Source organism: Rhineura floridana, chromosome 12 (assembly GCF_030035675.1).
Source record: "Rhineura floridana isolate rRhiFlo1 chromosome 12, rRhiFlo1.hap2, whole genome shotgun sequence".
NCBI lineage: Eukaryota > Metazoa > Chordata > Lepidosauria > Squamata > Rhineuridae > Rhineura > Rhineura floridana.
This window is the reverse complement of record NC_084491.1, coordinates 5,917,024-5,941,220: the sequence shown is the minus strand read 5'-3', so window position 1 is coordinate 5,941,220 and position 24,197 is coordinate 5,917,024. Positions and strand designations below refer to the sequence as shown.

Below are 24,197 nucleotides of genomic sequence, written 5' to 3'. Positions count from 1 at the left end.
TAGACTTCAGTTAGTCCATTGAATTCATCCCCTTGTTTCCTGGAGTTGGACAAAGGGTCAAAGAGACTGGACCGTTGATTTGAAGCTTCGACAACATTAATGTATAGCTCACGCGTGTGAAGGTGGGTGCCCCCTGCAACCAGGCCACACCACACAGCAGAAAAATCGAGAAAGAGGCAAAGCCCATCAGTGCAAGAAAACAATTTATTGGTTTTTAAACTCCCCCCCCCGCCCAGTTCCCAGCGCATTTCAAACATCTGTGTTCTTCCTCCGGGAAAATAGTACAGCAGTTACACAATATGTAGTCATGGAAAAAAGACGCTTTCTTTGTGTTTGGCTGGCGTTCAAAAGGCAACACACCTCCTCCTTAGCTCTACCCTCCTCTGGGTGGAGATGGGCCTTGGACATGAAAACTATGCCTCAGAAGCCCCTTTATTCCCAAAGACATGTGATGTCAGCAACAAAGAGTTTTTGCCAAATAATATTTTAAAATTTAGCCCTTGTTATAGGAGAGAGAGAAGTAAACTCTCCTGCTTAGACTAATAAACAAAAAACATATGAAAATAGGTCAGTTGAAAATGCACAACTTGGAAAATAAGGCATCCTTTTGGGGACCGACACAACAACTTCCTGGCTTCCTTGTCTGCATGTGTCTCTTTCAAATGCTCTGTGACTTGGGAAAGTTCTCTTGAGGTGCACTCAAGACATGAGCAGAATGGGGGCCAAACTAGCTAGGGGTGGCCATGTTTGCTTATTGACAGGTCAGCCTCTTTCATATAGAAAGTGTCTGGGTGCATCACCAATATTCATCCTCCCTTAGTGATCATCACTCTCTCCCCCCCTGTGCAGTTTGTTACCTCAGCCTCTCTGTTCTAGCCAACCATTTCTTGCCAGCAGTCCCCACCCAGCCACCCTGTCTGCGCTTGAAAACTCCTTGAGGATGGGGACTCAAGTCTTGCTTGTGTTCTGCTGGCCTCTAGATCAGAGGGTGGGGAAACATTTTCAGTCTGAGGGCCGCATTCCCTTCTGGGTAACTTTCAGAGGGGGCACCACACACCAGTGGTGGGCAGGGCCAGAGGCAAAAGTGGGCAGAGGAATGAATATGTTATCTTCCCGCAGTAGGCTAGTTCCTACTCACATTCACGCAGCCCTCTCTGTCCCCCAGCCAGCCGTTGGCCATGGGAGCTGAGTCCAACAGCATTTGGAGGGCCACATCTATGCGGCGCAGTCATTCGTGGGTTTGATTGGGGAGCAGTCTGGGCAAGTGGTATCCTCAGACAGATGAGAGGGCCCAACGAAACCTGACCGCGAACTAGGTGGTGTGGACTCTTAGCATTCCTTTCCTTGCCACCTGGCAGCGAGGAAGAGGAAGAGGAGTGTACAAAGTGGGAGCCGCCATTTTAATGCCTCCTCAACACTCCTGACAGAGCATCATTCCGGAGCAGGCATCAGGGAGGCGTTAAAGTGCAGCTCAACATGCCTTGGGTAGCGAGAGAAAACCGTTCTTAATCCTGCTTGCATGCTTCCCAGCCCAGTTTTGACCTATGAAGCTCTTTATGGCTCAGGACCCCAATATCTGACAGAGTACCTCTCCCAAAGGGAAGATTTGAACTATTCAGGCTGACTTGAAAAGGGGGCGTTCAGTGTTCACAACAATTTTCAGCACTACTGAAGCTCTTGTGGTGGTGGTGGGTTTTGGGGGGGTTACAGTAAAATGGGGAGGAGGTGTTTGCCCATTGAGAGTGAGGGCAATGACTCCTAAAGGCTACTTCATTTGCATAGTCAAATCTGCCTGGCTACATACCATCATAAGCTCAGTATTCAGTTTCATTATTTCCTTGTGATCATTGGTAATTGCAAACCTGGGGCACACATTGTAGATCTGCAATGCCACAAACAATACATAATATACAGATTAAACATAAAACCACTTATAAAATTTACAATGCAAAATGAACAATTGAATAATAAAAACAGCAAATGGCAGACTGGCCGATATAAACCATTAAGTCAGATGGCTCCTTTAAGCCATATAATCACATTTTGTGGAGCAAATTTATTTCTAACCTTTTGCACTGCCAAATGCAAAGATTAGATACTATATGAGTCATATATTTGTTCGTATCAGGAAGATGATAAACATTTTCTCAACCTCTCCTATTTCAGGCATTCCATCTCGAAAATCTGCCCAAATCTTTGTTAAAGGGAGGTGCATAACAGATAATCGAGAAGTTCCTATATCTTCTGAAGGCCACAATTGCAGATTTATTTATTTAATTTCACAACATTTATATACTCCTTGATTACAGGGGTCTTCGTATACCCTCCTTCCAAATAAGCATATCGGGGTGCTTCCAGTCAACCTGTTTATTGAACATTCATCCTGAATTGGTTGCAGAGATGTTAGATGATGTTGCTTCAAAGCAAGTGTTATCCCACACTTTCCAGATATTGGCTATTTAGTCAGCATTCATCCTGATTTGTTTGTGGGGAGGATATACAACTTTGTATGGTGCAAATGTTATCCCACGCTTTCAAGGACATTTCCTCATCACTTTCCTTATGGCAAGAAGACTGATCTTTTCTGCTGTGGGTGCTTTAAAAAATGGTAATTTTCTTTGTGAGATTCACCTCAAAAGCAGTATATAGTTAAATACTTCAAAAAAATTTGCTGCTGTTGACATTTGCCAGTCCCCATATGTTTGCACCATAAATCATTTGTGCAAGTAGTTTGGCTTCACAAAAACTTTACAGCTGAAAGCACTAGCATAATTACCTCTGTTAGATATTGCAAAGTTCTTAATAACATTCAGGGCTTTGAGAGCCTGAAGCTTTCTTGGCTCACAATGGCCTTCCCAAGAATATTTCTTATGAAACAGGACACCAAGATATTTAAACAGCCAGACCTGTTCTGTATCAACCATACCAATTTACCTTTGGGGTTGGTTTGTTGCAAATACAATAATTTTGATTTTAGGATAATTTAACAATAACTGTTTTTTCCAACAAAAAATCTCCCACAGCCTTGAACAGTCAATGCATTCCCATCAACGATGTGGTAACCAGGCCCTTGATGTCTGCTTTTAAGGGAACAGTTTGTAAGAGGTAATAGATGGAGGGCATTACTGCAAGCGTAAGATTTTTTTTCACTGGAAAATTGTAGTCTACTTAATTTGAAGAGTGTTATTTCCCCTCCCCCCCCAGTCATAAGAACATAAGAAGAGCCTGCTGGATCAGGCCAGTGGCCCATCTAGTCCAGCATCCTGTTCTCACAGTGGCCAACCAGGTGCCTGGGGGAAGTCTTCTCTTCTCAAGGCTAAACATGCCCAGTTCTTTCAGACTCTTCTCGCAAATTTGAAGTACTTCAAAAGATTTTTTCATTGGAAAATTGTAGCCTACTAAATTTGAAGCCCCAGAATGGATTTCTTCTGGTGACCTGATCTTCTTAGCTTGTATATTGTGAAAAATGAGGGAAGCTGCTAATGTTCAGTAGTAGTCTGTTCCTTCCATGGGTAGTGTCTTCTTGTAATTCTGCTTACCCAAGAGTATCTTGCTGCTAAACATTCTGGAACTGGGGTTGTCTTCATGACATTATTATCCATTCAGTCTGGTGCTGCCAACTGGTTGAGACTGACCCTATTATTTTACCCAGGAGGAGAACCACCTAGTAGGCATAGAGGGAAATGACACTGAGGCAGCAGCAAACTGAGGAAACTTGTAGCAAAGAGTAAGTAGATAAGGTTTGATGGGGAAAATAGAAGTGAGCAAATATTTAGCACAGTCCTATTCAATGGGGGACGAAAGCCCTGTGAGGAGAGACTGAAAGAACAGGGCATGTTTAGCCTTGAGAAAAGAAGACTGAGGGGAGATATCATAGCTCTCTTCAAGTACTTGAAAGGTTGCCACACAGAAGAGAGCCAGGATCTCTTCTTGATCATCTCAGAGTGCAGAACACTCTGGGCTCAAGTTACCAGAAGCCAGATTTCGACTGTATACCAGGAAAAAGTTCCTAACTGTTCCAGAAGTATGACAATGGAACCAATGACCTAGGGAGGTGGTGGGCCCTACAACCCTGAGGCATTCAAGAGGCAGTTGGACAGCCAGCTGTTGGGTATGCTTTTAGAAGAATTCCTGCATTGAGCAGGGGGTTGGACTTGACGGCCTTATAGGCCTCTTCCAACTCTACTATTCTATGATTCTATGCTTTGCAAACTTTTAGTACATAACTTTTTCCTCACCCTGCATGGCTTCCTTTCCTGCCCCTTGTGATATTCTCTTCCTTTCCGAGTTCACTGAGCACCTGAACTTTGGAGTAAAAGTAAATTATTGACAGTGTTTCACTTCTACTAGTAAAATATATGGGGGTTTCTTATCAGAGAAATTGGACTGGATGTGGTGCAAAGTTGAATGCAGCACAGTCCTACTCAGAGTATACCCATAGAAATTAATGACCCTAAGTTAGTTATGTCTTTTAACTTCAATGGGTCTACCCTGAGAAAGGTTAGCATTGAATACCACCCACAGACAGCCCTTTATTGCCTAATCCAGAATAGGATATTGTCTGGTTTCTCAGCTGTGCCCAATGCATTGGCAAGAACAAACATTGTCCTTTGATCCGTTCCACAAATTAGATTTTGCTTTTTAAAGTCTGACATGAAAATTCAGTATTCCAATTTTGTAACTGAAATTTAACATCACCGTTCAAAATACAACAACTTCAGGTTTATCACATTTTGAAGGGCATTATTTCCTATTTGGTTAAAATCCAGCCATTCAATGAATGAAGGATGCTGGTACAAACATGTTTTAGCAAGCTGTCAGAAATTGTCCTCTACCCACCACTGCTGCATGACGACTGTTAAACACTGATTGCTACTGCATGTCACCTGCTAGATATTGTCAAATGTAGATACTGCTAATAAGAAATGATGTAACATCTACTGATGCTGAATGTCAAATGCTCACTATTTGCAGAAAATATTTGTTCTCAAAATTTGACAAAAGAGAATTGGGTTGGGGGAGGGGGAGGAGACATTCATTTCAAGTTCCAGTTCAACTATGCCTGACTACATTCACTATGTGCCTGGCAGTTCTCACACTGACTCTGCAACCTCTGTCCATCACTTTTTTTGCAGCTGAGTGTCCACAGATGCTGTAATTGACGTGTCCCTTAATATGGACCTGAGCCTGATTTTGGACTCATGCCACAACTTCCTCTGTGCTCCAGCTGATCTCAAGGGATGCTCAGTGATCGGAAACTATTCCAACAAGCATTGCCTTGCCTTGAAAAAAGAAGTCGTCACCATTTCCACACCCCAAGATGATACTTTCCTTGTAAGACACATGTCTGTGTAATTAGATCTGTTGCATCTCCGTCTATCTTTCTTACTGCAAGGCAGCGAGAAATCACCAAGACATCATCAGAAATATAAGATGAATAGCACAGCTTTCAATTCCACCTCCTTTACTCAGCCTTTGTGACATCCACATCCATAGAGACAGTGTTTTAAAGCTTTAAAAAAATGTTTTTAAAGATGTTTTGCTTTAATATATTTTAAAGTCTATTTTTATTATGTTTTAGAGTGTTTTTAGTGCTTTTGTTTGCCACCCAGGTCTCCTATTGGGAGGAAGGGCGGAATATATAATAATAATAATAAAAAAATAAACTATCAGGCAGGCAGTAAAAATGTCCTTAACATCACAGAATGGCTGGTATCAGCCAGATGAAGCTATGCTAAATAAAAAAATCTTTCAGCACGAGCTGGAATTGCATCACTGTTGGTGCCTGCCTTATTTCTAAGGGGAGACCATTCCAGAGAGTGGGTGCTACCACAAAAAAGACTGTCTTTCCGGTTGATGTTGGAGGGATGTCTGCAGGCTGTGGTACATCCAGAAGAGCTGAGCGTTTTTGAACATAAGAGCCTGCTGAATCAGGCCAGTGGCCCATCTAGTCCAGCCTCCTGTTCTCAGTGTTGCCAACCAGATGCCTACGGGAAGCTGAGTGCAAGAGCACTCTCCCCTCCTGCAGTTTCCACAACAACAACAATAATAAATCTTGGCCATGGATGATGATGATGATGATTACTATTTACTATCTGAGAATAAAAGGCCAACTCTGCTGAGCTGGTTTTCCCATACCTGCTTGTCTAATGTAGTCAATGTTTCTGTAAACAGATTATTCTGAACTGATTTCCCTGTGTGCCTGAGCCAGGCAGCCCCCGTCAGGCAACTCACTTGTGGTGTCATGAAAGGGCAACAGAAAAGTGTTGGTAATTTAATGTATTATAATATTTTTGCATCCAGGAAGCGGGAGAAGTGCTTGTGGGATTTTCTGCCTCAGGAGCCAAAATACCATGGCCAGCCGCGGGTACTTTAGTTTGTCGGGGTGTGGGAGCGCCACTTGCAGCATTGCTTCAGGTAGCAAAATGTCTTAGTTTGGTCCTGCCCTGAGCAGAGGGAAATGTCAGGGGCAATATTTTTAAATTCTATTGTGGGAAGAGAGCACTCCAGTCATCCTTTTCATTTAACATGCATCATGATTAGTGCTCCTGATGTTATCAGGGTGGCTATACGCAATCACAGTTTCAGTAGCAATTGTGCCTGCAAAGGTTCAGGGGCAGTCATGCTGCTTTCATTTGCAATAGGTGCATGTCCTGTAGTTTCCTACTAAAATCCTGTAACTTACCACAAATGTTCTGGGGTGGTGGTGTTCTGCTCTTGTTGCACTATAGCGCATGAGTGCCCCTCCAGATGGCAATAATGTGGTAACATTGGGGAAGCATTACAGAACAACTAATAAAGTGGAGTGATGTGTAGATGGTCTGTTATAAATTCATCACTAATGCACTATTTATTGTGTCAATGACGTTGCAGAATACACACACACACACACACACACACACCTGTCTGGAGGGTCCCCTAGACATTGTTAGTGTATTTATTTATTTACAATGACGCAAGCTGAGCTGCAGGGAGAAGGCAGGTAGACATCTGCACAGTCTTTGAAGCAGCATCGAGTTCCCCTAAAGCAAACAGCATGCTCTTAGGTACCGTCCACCCTCACCCCCAAGGCTCCTGCAAGCTGTCCCATTTGCCAGCTAAGCTTCACCTCCTGCACTATGTCTCACTAGCCTCCACCAAAGCAGTATGGTACTTCTAAATACTCACCAGCCATCACTATTCATTGAAGCAAGCATCTTCAAGGCATTAGTGACCCAATGAGGCAGCATCTTTGGCTCATAACTATTCAAAAGCAAAGAGGAAAAGTCAGTTCCTCATTTTAGATTAATATTGCAGGACTAATAACAGTTGCTGTTGCGTGAACACACTGAAAACTTAGGGGGTCTGAGCAAAATGAAACTGCAGATTTGACAAAAGCACCACAGATTTTTCATAACGTTGCCAGAATTTTCAGGACAATGTCAAGATTTTAATAGAACAATAATATTTTACCCGAGTCTTGCTAGTGTTGAACTTTAATAGCAATGCCAATTTTGTCTCCCTCAGTATGCATGTTCAGCCTCTCCCTTTCCCAATCCCAGGGCTGGGGAGATCTATTATCATTAATCCATCCCGTAACTCCATCAATTACTCCTTTCTCCCACAGTTGCAAACAACATCACCTGCTCTGTTCTTTTGGGAATATACAAATAATTTTCCTCTCTCACATTGTCAGTCCTTTCTCTTCCAGTAAAAATTAAACTGATTATAGCTACAGCACAGACAACACAGAAAGGAACCAGGGCTCTACAAATGAAACCAATATATTTATTGGCTGGCTGGGACAGAGTTTAATATCCGTGCGTGTGTTTACACTCGACAGTGGGCATGGGAAGCAGGTAACTGATGTCTATCTTCCTCGACGCCAGCTGGCTTTGCCAAAACCACATGCACAATATATTAATTGTAGGATAAATCCCCCATAGAGATCAGGAGACGCATATAAGTCTGGCGTGACTCTGATGATTCTGAGAGGGGGTGGATGGGAAGCACTCCAAATTCTGTTAAGAACCTAGCTAAAGGTCTTGCTCAGCCTGTGTGGGTAGGCTATGTCCCCCACAGGTGGTCTACAAATAATTACATAAATAAATATATGAATAAGTGTGATGGAGTGGCCAGAGGGCTCATCTACACGGTGGTTTACTGTGCATTTGGTGCTACTCACATCTCTTTTAAATTTGCATGGTTCACATGACATCACCAGCAAACAGAAGCTATCACAGTTTCCCCCCTGTTAATCCATACTAACCCAATCTGCTAATAATATGAAAACTGGAGGAAAAACCATATCCACTGCACTGCGCTCCTCCTTGAAGATACTTTGCTCTGATGCTTTTAGGTGGGTGTGTCATTCATTTCCCTCTCCACGGTCACTGTCTCCTCCTCCCTTCTTTCATTTCATTTCCTGTGGGCTGACAAGCAACTTCTGGCTGCTCTCCTCCGTTCTGCTGGCCTTTTTTATGTTGCTGAAAATGGTGCTGTTATTTTTCTTTCCCCCCTAACTTGTGCACAAAAGCATAACACTGCTCAAAGATGAATTTGTATTTCAGCTATATCCTACCAGTGAAAATACAAATAATCACACTTCTGGGTTTGTTTGTTTTTAAATGGAACCTACTGCAGCTGGTAGAACAAACTGAGCATGCTCGGTTGCCAAGCAACCAGAAGGAGTGGAAATGTTAAATTAGAGGACATGGTCATTAGGAAACTGCATGATTGATCCTTCACCTCAGTGTAAATAGAAAACACCATGTTTGCAGCTGGCACTGAACATTTACTGTGGATGGTGCAAATAGAAAATGGAGGTAAAAACAGCATCTTTAATACAAAGTAATGCCCCCGTGTGAATAAGCTCAGAGTGTTCTAGGACTGGAGATACATAGGTTCAAATCCTCACTCAGCCATGAAGCTCGCTGGATAACCTTGGACCAGTCACTGTCTCTCAACCTAATCTTCCTCACAGGGTTGTTGTAAGGATAAAATGAGGTGGGGAAGGAAACCCCTCTTGAGCTCCTTGGAGGAAAGGCAGGATATAAATTTAATAACAAATAAAAGAAACATTTTTTTAAAAAAATAAGCACTTCCTCTGCACTGCAGCATCCACCCACTCCATATATGTCAAGTTGCTTTTCCGAGGGCAGAATTAGACATAAGTTTCCCACCCGCCCGCCAATGACTATGTCAATTTACCCCATATTCTGACCTCACAACATTCTGCAGTTCCCTGGCAGGTAATGATGCAGAGTGCAGAACATCAGGTCAGTTAATGGCAGAGGGAGGAACAGCTCAACAACGGTCCCTGCTATCTTTGTAATGTCTTGTTCCACCCTGACATGACATCCCTCTCCCCTCAATTTTATAGATTCTGGGCATCTGGCATGTCAGAGAGAGGGAATAATGTAGTGGCTAACACCATAAATTGGGAAGTCCCCCCCCCGTTCTCTTTGGCTTTCACTAGGGGACTATAGCTGCTGTAGCTGAGCCTCTGTGGCTCAGCCTCTCATCCGCAACAATAGGAATCTGCCTACCTTGCAGGGCTGCTGTAAGAGTTTTTAAAAGTCGTCCATTCCTCTGAAATCTCTACTATGTACATGAAGAACTTCACACACTCTGAAGAACTCTATAAATGCTAAATATCATTATTAAACAGAAGAAAAGTGTCAGAATAAAAAAAGCTTGAGTTCTGGTTTAATTCTGTTCTGTGTAAAAGTTAATGGTTTCCTGACTTTCCATCTGCGACTCTTTCTTAAAACTTTTCCTTTAAGTGGAATTGGGGGAAGGGGCATTGAAAGTATGCAATTAGCACTTTTATGAAAGAATTTCAACAGAGACGGATGGTAGCACATTCAAACCATGACCCTAATCAGATCTCTCTCAGATATCCACACTCAAGACATTTCAAATTTGCAATTGCGACCCTATGTCGTTACTTGCAATTATAACCATTCAGTGGAGAGAATCTACCAACGTTTTATAAAGGAATGAGGTAATTGTCTGTGACATTTCACATGTAGAATAGAGGGTGTGCTTTTTCTGAGTGGGAGGGTCAATTTGTGTTGCTCCTAACCTAGCGTTCTCTCTCATCTTCCTGGCTCTTGGTCAGGCCCCTTGCTTAACGCCTCCTCCTCTCCCCACATGGCTTCGCTTCTTCATAGCTCTCCTTCAATACTCCCAAGATTGAGTTGCGCACAACTCAGCTGTGGTGGGCGCTGCTGGGGATGGTTTACATAAGAAGGTGCTTCATACCAAGTCAGAACCTTCGTCCATCTAGGTCAGTACTGTTGACCCTGCCTGGCTGTCTCTCCCAGCCCTATGTGGAGATGCTGGGGATTGAGCCTCAGAATTTCTGAAGGCAAAGTACAGTAGGGCCCCTCTCATACGGTAGGTTCTGTTCCGGACTGCCCTGTAAAGCGAAATCTGCCGTAAAGCAGAACGCATTGACTAACATTGTCTAAAATGGTGCCCGACGCCCGAAAAATGCCGTAATAGTGGAACAAGCGCTGTAGGAGTGGGGCCTTTCTGCAATTGACAACCGCTGTATCGGTGGAACGCTGCAAAGCGGAGCACTGCAAAGCAGGGCCATACTGGAGATGCTCCACTGCTGTCCCAAACCCATGTCTTGAGTTTGGGGCCAGGGGTCACCCCAACCCAAGGGCTGGCATTGAAGCAGGGAACGGAGAGAAGTATTGCACCCAAACACCCAGGCCTCAACTTCTCTTAATTTACTCTTTATTTTATTTATTACATTTCTACCCCGCCTTTCTTTTCATGAAACCCAAGGTGACTTACAAATGGTTCCCAGGCGGTCTCCCATCCAGGCACTGACCAGACCTGACCCTGCTTAGCTTCAGCAGGGAGCTGGCCCTAATCTACTATGGTTTAGAACAGGGATGAGGAACCTATGGCCCTCTACATGTTGCTGGACCCCGGCTCCAATCAGCCTTAACAACCTGACCATCATGGCTAATGGTCAGAGACAATGGGAGTTGTTCAACAACACCTGGGGGGGGCAGAGGTTCCCCATCTCTGGTTTAGAATGATATTGCTAAAGTTTTATAAAGAAACAGAATGTCTGGTACTGGATAGTATATAGGCTGTGACAAATTTTTAAAACACTGAGGGTATTCTATTGTATGGAGACAGATACCAAGGGAATGAAATTCTTTCTGTGGGTGGGGGAGTTCAATGTATGAAAACATTGCTTTCCCTCTGCTGCTTCTCCACCCAGCTTCCTCTGTCAGTGGCCTCGCTACAGATCGACCCTGAAATTAAACAGGACTCTTGGGGATATTTATATCTTCCCAGGCACTTCGGTAGCATGCTTGGAGATAACCATATTACCTCCAAGGGCCTCAGGCAATTCAAAGCAGTGAGAAAGCTTCATACTCATTTTCATCTGTTTCAAACCCAGAGCAACCTCAGTGCAGCACAACATAGAGGATAAAGAAAGAGAACCCTGTATAAATGGTACGCATACACCCACACCCACACCCATGCATGGGTCGCCCCATCATAGTTGGCCAGGTTGTGAGTTGCATGGACAGCTTGAGTCCAACATAACTAAGAGGTCGGCTTGTGGAAGGTTATGGAATAAGGCGTCTCCTAACAACCATCAGTGCCCTTAACAGACTACAGTTCCCAGGATGTTTTGGGGGAAGCCATGATAATTTAAGTGGTATAATACTGCTTTAAATGTATAGTGCAGATAGGGTCTTAGACAAGGTGGGCATTGTTTTGATTTTCTCCCTAGTTCTCAGGCGCCAAAGTATCTTGGAGTTGCCGCAGCAAGGAAAGGTAGAGGAGGATTGTTGGTTTTTACTTAAGTCTTACCTCCCAACTTCAAAAGAGGGCTCTTCATTCTCCTCAGCTACATTGTGCTCTGATGAAAATCATAAATATTCTGGTTTGGATCCAGACTTAGCCACATTTAGAGTAGGTCTACTTTAAGCATGACTAAGTCTGGATCCAACCCACCATTTTATCATTTTACCAATATCTTCAACCCCCTTTTTATCCTGCAATGACAGCTGTGGCCTAAGCAGGTGACAAATCTCTCCACAGCAGCTGAGCAAAGAGGGGCCTCAATGGTCAGCAACAACACATACTCATGCGGCTGCATTCTCAGATATGGACAGGGTGGAAAGCAGAGCTTGAAAAAGTTACTTTTTTGAACTACAATTCCCATCAGCCCAATCCAGTGGCCATGCTGGCTGGGGCTGATGGGAGTTGTAGTTCAAAAAAGTAACTTTTCCAAGCTCTGGCGGAAAGCCACATAATGTGGGCTGCGGCCCGCAACAAACCACAGGGGTTAAAGTAGCACATCCTCTAGAGAAGGCTTTCAACCTTCAGATAATTTCCCCTCATTATGTCTAACATTTCCTATCCCTTCTTGAGTGCTGTGGTTGGTGATCAAGTATGTACAACCCGCAGCAGGCTCTCATTCCTCCTCATGTGACTTCTACACTGGTTTTTATTTCAGTCGTTTCCCTATTGATTATGCCTGAGCCCTGCACCTCCAAATTGGTGGGTGAATGAGAGAGCTTTGGAATTACTGGCTGCAATAATGAGGGGGTACTCTATCATAGACAGGCCCCAAATTCAGCAATAGACATACACAATGAGGAGCTGAACATGGAACAGTACATGAGACATTCATATACTACTGCAGGAGTAGCCAATGTGATACTGTTTAGATGTTGTTGGACCAAATTCCCATCAGCCAAAACTAGCATGACTCCCCCAAGGGATGACAGGAGTTGTAGTCCAATGACCGGGGGGAAGGGGCACCACGTTAACCGTTCCTACATTACCACATGCATCACAAGGTAGATGTTTCCCACAAGATGCAGTAATGGCCACCAGCTTGGATGGCTTTAAAAGAAGATTAGACAAATTCATGGAGGACAGGGCTATCAATGGCTACTAGCCATGATGGCTGTGCTCTGCCACCCTAGTCAGAGGCAGCATGCTTCTGAAAACCAGTTGCCGGAAGCCTCAGGAGGGGAGAGTGTTCTTGCACTCGGGTCCTGCTTGCGGGCTTCCCCCAGGCACCTGGTAGGCCACTGTGAGAACAGGATGCTGGACTAGATGGGCCACTGGCCTGATCCAGCAGGCTCTTCTTATGTTCTTAGATCCCTATAAGGAGACCCCAGTTTTGACCTTGCGATCTGCTGCAAAATGAAGCACTGAGCAAAAGACAGCATACAGCATGACAACCTTTGTGTCAGTTTTATACTGGTTTAACTGCCACAGCCTCTCCCAAAGAATCCTGGGAATGGTAATTTGCAGAGAATTCCGCATTAGAGATCCTGAGCTTCTGTCCTCACAGAATTATAGTTTAAGAATGATTGGTGGTTAATTATATTATCATTACTACGTGAACATGGGAATTTCAGATCACATTCTTGCTTCCTTGCCCAAGCTCACTGATTAAATCGTTTGTTTCATTTTCCTGAAAGTTTTTTTTTAAAGAAAATGCCTACACTTGCATGTCTTTTGCCTCTCCTTAAACAGAGGAGAATGTTATTAACACACCCTGTGACTGAAATCGCTAGTGCGTGAGAGGCATGAAAAACTGGGAAGGAAGGGATATATTACAGCTGTGGTTTTGTTTCCAAAGAAAATCTAAACAATTCATCTCCCACCAAGATTTGTTAATGCTGACCACAATCTGCTGGGAAGTTCTCCTATGCACACTTGCCTGAAATGAACAGCCATGCTCTTGCACAGTCTTTCCTCCTTTCGGTAGAGCTTGCACAAGAGAATGTCCTGATTGATGGTGCCCCAGGGTCATATATGCTGGGCTCACTGTCAGGTACTTTAAATGGCACTTATAACCCATGACTTGAGCTGGCTGTCTCACCTTTACCCAACGATAGGGTGGCTTCTGTTTCTTGCAATGGGAGTGGGCGCATGGCTCAGTGAGAAAACCTGTGGTACACTGATGCGAATACATTAGTGAGGGAAATATAGACAGATGGACAGACAGACAGACAAGCAAACAGAAGAAGGAAATGGGCTTCTAGTTCCAGAAGTTTTACAATGGTTTGTTAATATGTTGTCATGACAACAGATGTACCATTTAGAGTAATTATTGGTGAATAACAAAACAACTGTGAGAGATGAGAGATAAAAGGCCAGGGAGACATTTGTGATCCACAGCTATAGCACTTTCTGAATTAAACATGTTGGTTTCAGTCAGCATTACTAAGATGGGGCAATGAACTAAAAACAATCAAGGGCAACATGAGCAAAGTGCCACCTACTCTTGAGCTGGGGTGGTGAACAAATGGCTTTATTCCACTCATAACTCACATAGAAGGATCCGCCCCAGTGTCAGGCTCAAAGTTGTGGCGTTACTCTTTTACCTCCTACAGAGCGAGGACTTCATCTGTGCCAGGCCTCATCAGGGCTCAGCCTCAGAACTGGTTTTAGAGATCAGAAGTAAACCCTGGAAGACATTATGTTCCCGTGCTAGGACACTGACCCAGGGCTCCTCCAGACTGGTGAGTATATTTTCAGGTCTCTTCTGCAACATGTCATTGATGCGGTAATAGTGCATTAGTGGTGGACTTATCCTGGAACAATACAGGAGCAGACAGGACTGAAAGCAGGTTCACATATAACATGGGTCGTCAACATTTTTGGACCTGGGGACAAGATTTTGAATTCTGAGAAAGTGCTGAGGGCATCAGTCACAAAATGGCTGCCAAGGGAGGCATCCAACATGGCTGCCATGGTGAGGGGTTGTGGTATAACACAACATGAGAGAGAGTATAGTCGTTATAGCTTCTCCCTGATGCCCCCATCACCTCATATTTACAATGGTAAGCCAGCTATGTGTAAGAATGGCATTAGCATGCCGCCCTGGGCTCCTTCTGAGAGGAAAGGCGGGATATAAATGTAATAAACAAAATAAATAATAAAACAAAAAAGGGAACCTCACAGTTACCAGAACTACACAGATATGGGGGACCCTAAGACGGAGCTGTGGGAAACGGAAGCCAGGAATGAAGACGGAATGGAAAGGGCATGGTTTGCTAGAAGGCTGAACAAGGTGCACTCCACAGTCCCCACAGCAACATTTTGTTGCAGGTCCCACTAGTTATTAATAATAATACTAGAAATTGAAGTGTTGAAAGTGCTTCAAGCACATTCTCACTGATCCTTACCAACAGCCCTGTAAGGTAGGCTAGGGTTATTATCCCAAACCTGCAAAAGACCTACCCATTGACTGTAGGGCTTGCAGTTTGTTACCCAGGGTTGTATTCAGCGGAGTTTTACTCAGAGTATAACTAATTTAGGTCTATTAATTTGAATAGGTCTACTCTGAGTAAATCTGAGTAGAATACAACTGTACTTGCATGTCCTGTACTTGCATCTTAAAATTGGAGTCCACAAATTGCATTGTCAGCACCGGCCCTAAGACAACCCGCTTTATCATCATTTTGTGCAGTGATCTGAAGAAACAGAGAGGTACAGCGTAGTAGCAAAGCGCTGCGGCCTGCCATCCAAATAGCCTTCCCCCCACCCCACCCCACCCCGCCCCTTCATCTCCAGAAGTGGGTGAACCCTGCCAATTCCAGACAGAAATAATTCGGACCTGCCAGATTATTTTTCCAGACCTCCACTCAGTGTCTGGTTAGTGAATCCAGGGGCCTGAATTATTTCTGGACGCTGTTACGGTTTCCTCTCACTAGACACAGGTCAAGGCCCATCCCGGCATACCAATATGAGCCAATGACGACTGATACGCTCTCAGTTCTGCTTCTTAAGGTGGGTGTTTCCCCCTTTCACCCACAACCTATATCTGTGTCTGTCTATCTGTGGCATCAATGTGGGAACATATAACCAAAGGAGGAGATATGGGGTGGGTGGAGACAGGATGGAGAGTGAAGGAAGGAACTGGGGGGGGGGAGGCATGGGGCAGAGAGCAGGCTGATGAAGCTAGAGAGAGTTCAGATTCTCTGGCAAGCAACAACAGCTGTGACCCTGGAGGGTGGGATTGGGGGCGGGGGCTTGATCTTGCACACACAGCCTCTTGCTCCAGCGTCAGTGGGACTGCAAAAGAGCAGGCGTGTTAATAAATATGTGTGTTGTTAGTAACATTGCTGTTCCCTTTCACATGCCCTCGGCTACACACACAGTAACCCTGAAACATTTCCCAGTGGAAAGGATGCTCTGCGAACAGGACGCCATGTACTCCCAAGCTAATGAAAATGGGCGTTTTCCCTCTCTCGCTTAGGAATCTTTAAGCTGGAAGAGGACGAGGAAAAGATAATTAAAACTAAGATGCCTATATAACTTTAATGATCAGTGCCGTTTGTATGTGTGTGTGTTGAGAGAGAGATTATTGCTTGTTATTTTATCATGGAAATGCAAAACCGCCTTAACCATTGCATAGCAATGCATTTACACACATAGCGTATACACTATGATTAAGGTATTAAGGGAATTATAATTAATTTACAAGCAAACCATGAGGAGCTCTAAAGCTGTAGAAAACCTGGACTATTTTGTTTGCACCTGGAACAGCTGGAGCTCAGTTCTTTGAAAGCAAGTTGCCAAGAACAGGTCAATGAATTAAAAATGGACAACACCACACGAAATGAAGAAATATGAAAAGAGGAGGAGGAAGAGCAGCCTTCAAACTGGGGTGTCCCCAATCATCAAGGGGGGGGGGGTTGGCCAATGTGCCAGTGTGGTTTTTGTTCTAATACCGTTGGAAAATCTACTACCCTCAAAGATGTAGATTATGGTTATGATATTTTTATTCCACCCTTCCTCCCAAAGAGGCCCCAGGGTGCCCATACATCACTTCAATGTAAAACACTACAGAACTGAAAACCATTTAAATACATTTGAAGACAATGTCAGAAACAACAACCCTCAGACAGATATCTAAACTAGCTGTTAACGCCAACTATCAAAATGCCTGGGTGAGCAGTAACCATAGATAATATCTGTAGTGCCAGAACAGAAAAGGCCTTTTTCTGGACAGGTGATGATTGAACCTCACACAGGCCATTGTTGGGGAGGTTGGTATGGGGCCAGGGGTCCCTTTACGCAAGCTTATATGTCTCACAAACCTGTAGAGTTTCACAAAACAGCATCAATGACAATGCAAATTGAACATGACATGTCCTGGTCACCAATCACCACCTTGTGTGTCGGGCACAGCAGCCAAAAGCAGCCAAAAGGAGACAACTGTGGTAGTGAGGGTATTGTTGGTAGAACCTGCTTGCCTGCTACTGGTCCCTCATCCTGCTACTTAAGCTTGATGCCATCTCTTCCTGTTTGTTGCAGGCATTTAGGGTGGAACACCCAGAGGCAGCACCTCTGTGTACTCCTATGCACTGTGCAAAGTGAAATGCTAAGTCGTTGCATGTGGGGATGCAAGAGGGGTGTGCCAGGTGACTTAGGAGAGCCTAACAGCTAACATGCTGTGTAAGAAGAAACACCAGCAAGGTGTTTTTGATGACTTGCTTGCTCCTGCAAAGAAGCCAAGCAGTCTGGAAGATTTCTGCCACCTCCAATGCACCACACCTAGTGATAATCAGATCCTATTAGATCGGCGGTTCTCAAACTTTTTCCCCTACGGACCCCTTGAAAATTGCTGAGGGTCTTGGCAGACCACTTAATGGTTTTTCTGCCTGATGTAGCAATTGTAATGCGCTCTGCTCCGTGCTGCATGACTTTCAATTGTATTTTTATGGCTTCTTTAATTTCTTATATTGTATCTTAGTGAATTACAACGTGGATTGCATAGAATTCAAATTGTAATACAATAAAGTACAATCAAATAAATAAAAGAAGCAATGAAATACAATTAAAAATCAAGATGAACATTTAATGTGGACACAACTGTGGACCACCTGAATGAAACTCCTGGACAATTGATGGTCCATGGGCCACAGTTTGGGAACCCCTCTACTAGATAATTGGCATTCTTGACTGAATTTTTTTTGTGTATAATAGGGACAAAAAAAACACCAACAAACATCAAGTATAAACCTTGATGAAAACATATATGTAAACATTATTGCCTTAGAGAAGCTGGAGAAAATAGTGAAAGGAAGGCATAGAAAGGGCAAGGAGCAGAAATACAAATCACTTTCAAAGGATTGAATGATGCATAGATCTCAAAATGAAATCATATTTCATTGGAATGTGCCAACCATGTGTTTGCCTCTTCATAAAAGTCACAAAAAGCCACCAAATGGCAGCAAAGTCTTGTGGGTCAGCATCGCCCCAGACAACTTGCAAATGGAGGGTCAGGTTCTTGGAGATGGCTATAAAAAGAACTTTCTTAACCCAGCTATGCGCTGAGTAAATCAAGGCATCTTTCCATCCCTGAGCAAACAGCAAATGGGCAGGAGCCAGTAGATGAAGATCCAAAGTCTTACAAATAATGTCAGAGCTTTGATCAACAAACATTGAGAGTCAGCATTTCCTAGGCTCTAAGGCAGTGGTTCCCAAACCTTTTTCCCCACGGACCACATCGACACTGCTGATGATTTTGGTGGGCCACTGAATGATTTGCCTGCTTGCTGAGTAATTGTAATTCACTGTGCTAGAGGCTGTATGATTTTTAATTGTATCTTGATTGCTTTTTTATTTCTTATATTGTATTTATTGAATAACAATCTGAATTCTATGGAATGCAAATTGTAATAGAATAGAACACAATATGAAAAATAAAAGAAGCAATAAAAATACAATTAAAAATAACATGAATATTTAATGTGGATATGCCACACACCACCTGAATGAAGCCCACAGACCACTGGTGGTCCACAGCCCACAGTTTGGGAACCTCTGATCTAAGGTTATCCCCTGACCAATAATCAAACCAATCTCTCACACCACTGAGACCCAAAGCTATGAACTCATCCACAATCCCACCATGTGTGGTGAGAGGTTCCCCTTTGGTTGTACCCATGCCAACAAAGTGGAGTACCCATCTACATGACATGAGCCAGCCTGGCCAGAGTGAAAAATCAGCAGTGGACCAGTTTCAAGGAGTTTTCTTTCACATGTGGAGATACAGAAAGGAAGGATCAAGAGGACCAAATATTGCTCCAACAGGAAGGGCCAATTTATTTCCCAAGGTCAGATTCCCAAGACAACTGGAGAGAATTGTGAGTCTAAAACATGCTATAGATTGTGGAGATCAGAGCTTCCTAATTGCAAGGGGATTTGAACATTAATTTTTCAAAAGCTTTAAGAGGCCGAGTACCATACTCCCTCACCTGAGGGACTTTAATGAAGCATCAAATTTACCTGATATGCAATCAATCAAGGTTAAGGCCTCTTAGACATCCTGGTATTTGAGGTTCTAACAAAGGGGCATTTTGAGAGTAAAAATCATACAGACAAAAAAGGCCAGCTTGATCTCATAGGGTGGTTTTATCCAGAGCTTGAAAGAGGGAAGAAAAAGGCAGTGGAGAAGAGACTGAGTCAAAATGTGTATCTGCATGCTTCAAAATGTTCTATCTGGAATGTGGGTCCATTAGACTTGCGGCCATCTCTTGATTATTTTGGCATTTACCATATTATGATGTTTCATAAACTGCCAAATTCGAGATAATATTGCATGTCATCTAAGGATTTTATTTTTAAAAAATGTAACTCAGATTTTAATTATTTAATTGTTTTTTAGATCCTTTATTTTGTAAGCAGCCTTCGAAGGCAATAGCACAAAGGTTTTAAATAAATAGAAAACTAAATCTGTCAAATGCTGAAATGCCACAACATTGGCGAGCCAACGCGGTATAGTGATTAGAGGGATTAGACCAGGGCAGGGAGACCAAGCTTCAGATCCTCACTCAGCGTTGGAGCTTATTGGGTGAACATGAACAGTTTTCTTTCTCGCTCTTTCTCAGCCTAAACTACCTCACAGGGCTTTTGTAAAGATAGAAGGGGGGGAGAATCTTGTACACTTGTCTTGCGCTTCAGGGAGAAAAGATGGATTATCAATGTAGAAAAGGGAACAAACCAAATACCATTACAAATTAATGATCAAATACAGAACTCAAATGGAGAAGCCCAGGGCTCCTTTGAGAGGAACAGTAGGATATATGAAATTGAAGCTGAATCCTAAAAAGACAGGGGTGTTACGTGTCTTGAGTTCTCAAATGTGGGAGGTGGGGAGATGGCCTGTTCTGGATGGGGTTGTACTCCCCTGAAATGAGCAGGTCCCTAGCTTGGGAAGTGCTCCTGGAACCAATACTGTCACTGGAGGTTCAGGTAGCCTTGATGGCCACAAATAGAAATGTGAAAGCCGGGGGGGGGGGCGAACTGATCCCCCCCAAGCCTTCCCCTACAAAAACAATTGAAAAAATTTTTATTAGAAAATATTTTATTTTAGAATGATGAATAAAATGTTTAAGACAAGGTGTTCATATATTTACACACACCCATTGATTGGTAAAAGCTATGTAACTTTTAAGTAAGACTATGGCTGCTTTCACATTGCACTTAATTCCTTTATTCTGACTATTTCTTACCTGGTAATTTGTGCATTATATTTGATCTTTCATATGACATACAAACTAGTTACAGAAATCTTGTGAATATAGTGCAAGTTTACTGCTAATTTTTGTGATAAATTATACCAGAAATAATCAGTTTGCAAGTTTGCGAACCCAGAAAATCACAGGAGTTTTTCACTAGCTGCAGCCGCTCATGTGACAGGCATCCCAGCATGCAGTGTGTTTCTGCCCTTTAAGTGTGCAGGAGTTTTTTGCCTGGCGAAAATTGTACCAGTATTCCGGCATTGGTGCAGGTAGCAGGAGCATTTCCCACACACATCCCTGTGTCTATATAACAACAAGAATAGTCAGATGCTAAAGGAAGAGTGGTTGCATGTGATATCTTAGACCTCCTACACAGTGGGGAACTACAGTGCGCATGCATATAACGGGTGAGGGACGAAGACAAGACGTTCATTGCAGCCGTGTTCAAAGCATTTGCGTGAAATGCCGGTATGTTGGCTGAAAAAGCTACTGTTCCTTAACGCAACAAGTACTGCAGTGTGAAAAGAATTTTAGAGAAGCGCTACCATTTTAATGCGTTAAAATAACGCAATAAGCCCCATGTCTGAAAGCAGCTGATATACAATATCAGATCATTACAATCACTATACACCAAGGACAAGCAAGTCCCGAGTTGTACGCTGAGAGTACAAATCCCAATGCAAGAGCAAGATGCATTTCTGCCTCTAGGAGGCCCTGCCATTGACACAAGAGAAGGAAGGAAGCTTGTGGGCTTTCTCTTCTTGGCATAGCTGGTGGATCTGTTTCTGCCCTCTCGACTAGGCCTCAAAGGAGTACGAGAGGGAGAAAGCACCAAGCAGGCCTTTACATGGCACAGCCTGTGATTTCTCTTCCTTCTTCAGATTCTTCCATCTTCTGCAGCATGTGAAAGAAACTGGTCAATGTTTGGAAATACACCAAATCAAGAAATAAACTTGACACGTGAAAGGGTAGAGAAGCTTGTTTCAATCCAGACTAACCATCAGTTTTTAGAAGTATACAGTAAATGTGCTGACAACGAGGGAGAAGCAGAAACTGACAGTGATAGCTCAGAAAATTAGACTGATTACATTTCACACAGGATTCACCAAGTCTTGGTCTCCACCATCTCTTTTTCTCAGCCCTTTCTATGATGCTTTAATGAGTGCTTTTTGCCTGCTTGACACTAGAAGAGACATCATATTTTTCAAAATACGTAAAATAATTTTCTTTGTTTTACTATAATGTTGATGGTTTCTTCTGTTTTTATTTTTATTTTTTTGCCGGCTCCTCATAAACTGGCAAAACCAAACAGATGCTAGATTCCTTACAGTTCAGCAGCTTGCAGTTCCATTTGTAACAAAAAATTAAAAATTCAATTCAATTTGTAATTATTGTCTGAAGAAAGTGTTGTTTTAGGGTGCCATCCAACTGCTATTTATGCTGGGCTGAGGGGCATTGGATATGGCGGATCCCTGGCTGAGCCGGCAGGGTCCCAGCAAAGCTGGGCTCCACCAGGCTTTGACTGCAGAAGCCCCTCATCCCAGCTCAGCTGCGCTGGATCCAGGCACCTGCCGGGTCAGCTGGGGGTCTGCCAGGAAAGCCCAGCCTGGCAGAAGGGGAGCTGAAAAAACCTGGCATAAGGCCCAAACAAGGGGTATTCCGAGGGGGGTGTCAGGGGAGGGGCTTGGGGGGGACTTAGGCCATATCTGACTCATGTTTGGAGTGCTTCTGCAGGTCCCAATCCAGTTATGCCAAGAAAAAGGCCGGGCTAAGAAAATAACTACAATGGAAATCAATGAAGAGTGCTTACTCCCTGGTAGGAGTATTCATGAGCACAAGCTTTTACTTTCCAGCTCCTATGTGCAGCTTCCGGCTGAGCCAGCGTTCAGCTGGCCTGGAGGCTGCCAATCAGCAATTGGATGCCGTGGACCTTCCCTCCGGCTCCTCTTGTGGCAGCTTTCCCTGAGTTGGATTGCTCTGTTGAACACAATAATTTTATGGCATACCAAGTTATGTATCATACATTTTATGTTCCTAAAGTGTGACCCACCCTGGGACCTTAGGGTGAAGGGCAGATAATAAACCACCACCACGACTATCATATGCAGGTTCCAAATGCTGTCTTTTGAGGGAAGCAAATTTTGCCTCAATATTAGAATAAATGTCCTGACAGTATGAACACTTTGACAGCATCTTGGGTGGCGGTGGGCTCTGCTTCCCTGGGAGTGGTGGCCAAATGGTCATCTGTCAGTGGTGCTACAGTTGCAGTCTTCACTGCAGATCCTGAATTACAGGTTGCACTGAGGGTTCAGACGAGATGTCCAACGTTCTTTCCAACGATGATTTTCCAACAGTTATTTGAATATCCAGAGTGTCATGAGCTGTGTCAGGCGAGGGTGACCAGGCGGGGGTGAGACAGAGGATGAGGATGTGGACTGGGATGAATCACTTCAGGAGGGGTCAAGCAGCAGAACAGATCTAGAGGGCTCCCCAACCCGTCTTTGACACCACAGCCCCCGCAACTCCAGGCCTCCCCTGTGGGAGCTCAACCTGACCCATCAGATGCTCCCCAGCCGGGCGCACCTCCACTTCACCTCCCATGCCTGAACTGACAGTTGGCAGCCCTCCTCCGTTGGAGGGGGGAGATGAGAGTCTGGCTGAGGCTTGAGATAGGAAATTCAACAGACCCAGCTAAGGAGGTGTCTCCATTTGCATGAGTGCTCCCAACCTACTTAAGCAGACTCGGGGGGGGGGGGAACAGTTGCTGAATCAATGTCTTGGAGCCGTGACATCATGCTTAGCTAGTGCTAGAGAGATGCTGAGTTCCTAGAAAGAGTAGATAGTTTCATGGGGCACTCTGCACTATTACTTTAATAAAAAGAAAAAACACCACTGTCAAGTCTCTCAACTTCAGGCAGGACACAGAGAAACAATCAAGCATGTTATAAGCTGGGTTATAACCAAGCAGATCCATCTAGTCCATCTAGCTCAGTGTTGTCAACATGGAATGGCAGTGGCTGTTCAGGATTTCAGGCAGGAGTTTTACTCAGCCTTATCTGGAAATGCCAGGGACTGAACCTGGAACCATCTGCAATGCAGAGCAAGTGTGCGACAACTGAGCTACAACCCTTCGCCCCCCATGTTTCTGTTGAGGGGTGGGGGGATCAAACAAAATGATTTCCAAAGTGCCTTCCAAGGCTATGACTGCATGGTTTTCTAAATATATGACAAAAGTTGGAATATCCAGAGTATACGTAGAGGACAAGTACCAATATTTGATGATTTTTAGTTTACAGAAAAGGCGAATAAGAGGAGACATGACAGAAATATATATGGCCTGGAGAAAGTGGATAGAAAAAAGCTTTTCTCCCTCTCTCATAACTCTAGCATTCATGGACATCCAATGAAGCTGAATGTTGGAAGGACAAGACAAAAAGAAGTATATCGTACACACACAGCGCACCATTAAACTATGGAAATCGCTCCCATAAGATGTAGGGATGGATATTGGAGACCAATATGTCTGGCTTTAACAGAGGATTAGACAAATTCATGGAGGATAAGGCAATAAATGGCTACTAGCCATGATGGCCATTTTCTGTCTCCACTGTTGGAAGCAGTATCTCTCAGAATACCAGTTGCTGGGAATCTCAAGTGGGAAAAGTCCCGTTGTGCGCAGGC

The 24,197-nt window shown here is 43.8% G+C and overlaps 1 long non-coding RNA gene across 1 annotated transcript in view; it reads right to left on the bottom strand.

Annotated features, from left to right (window-relative positions):
- Positions 1-252: 252 nt before the first annotated feature.
- LOC133368392 (uncharacterized) overlaps positions 253-24,197 on the bottom strand; it is a 45,060-nt gene continuing 21,115 nt past the window's right edge. Inside the window, exons 2-3 of the long non-coding RNA XR_009758630.1 lie at positions 7,168-7,242; positions 253-2,596 (exon numbers count right to left, since the gene is read on the bottom strand). This is a non-coding gene — a long non-coding RNA (uncharacterized LOC133368392). The remainder of the gene's footprint in view (positions 2,597-7,167; positions 7,243-24,197) is intronic.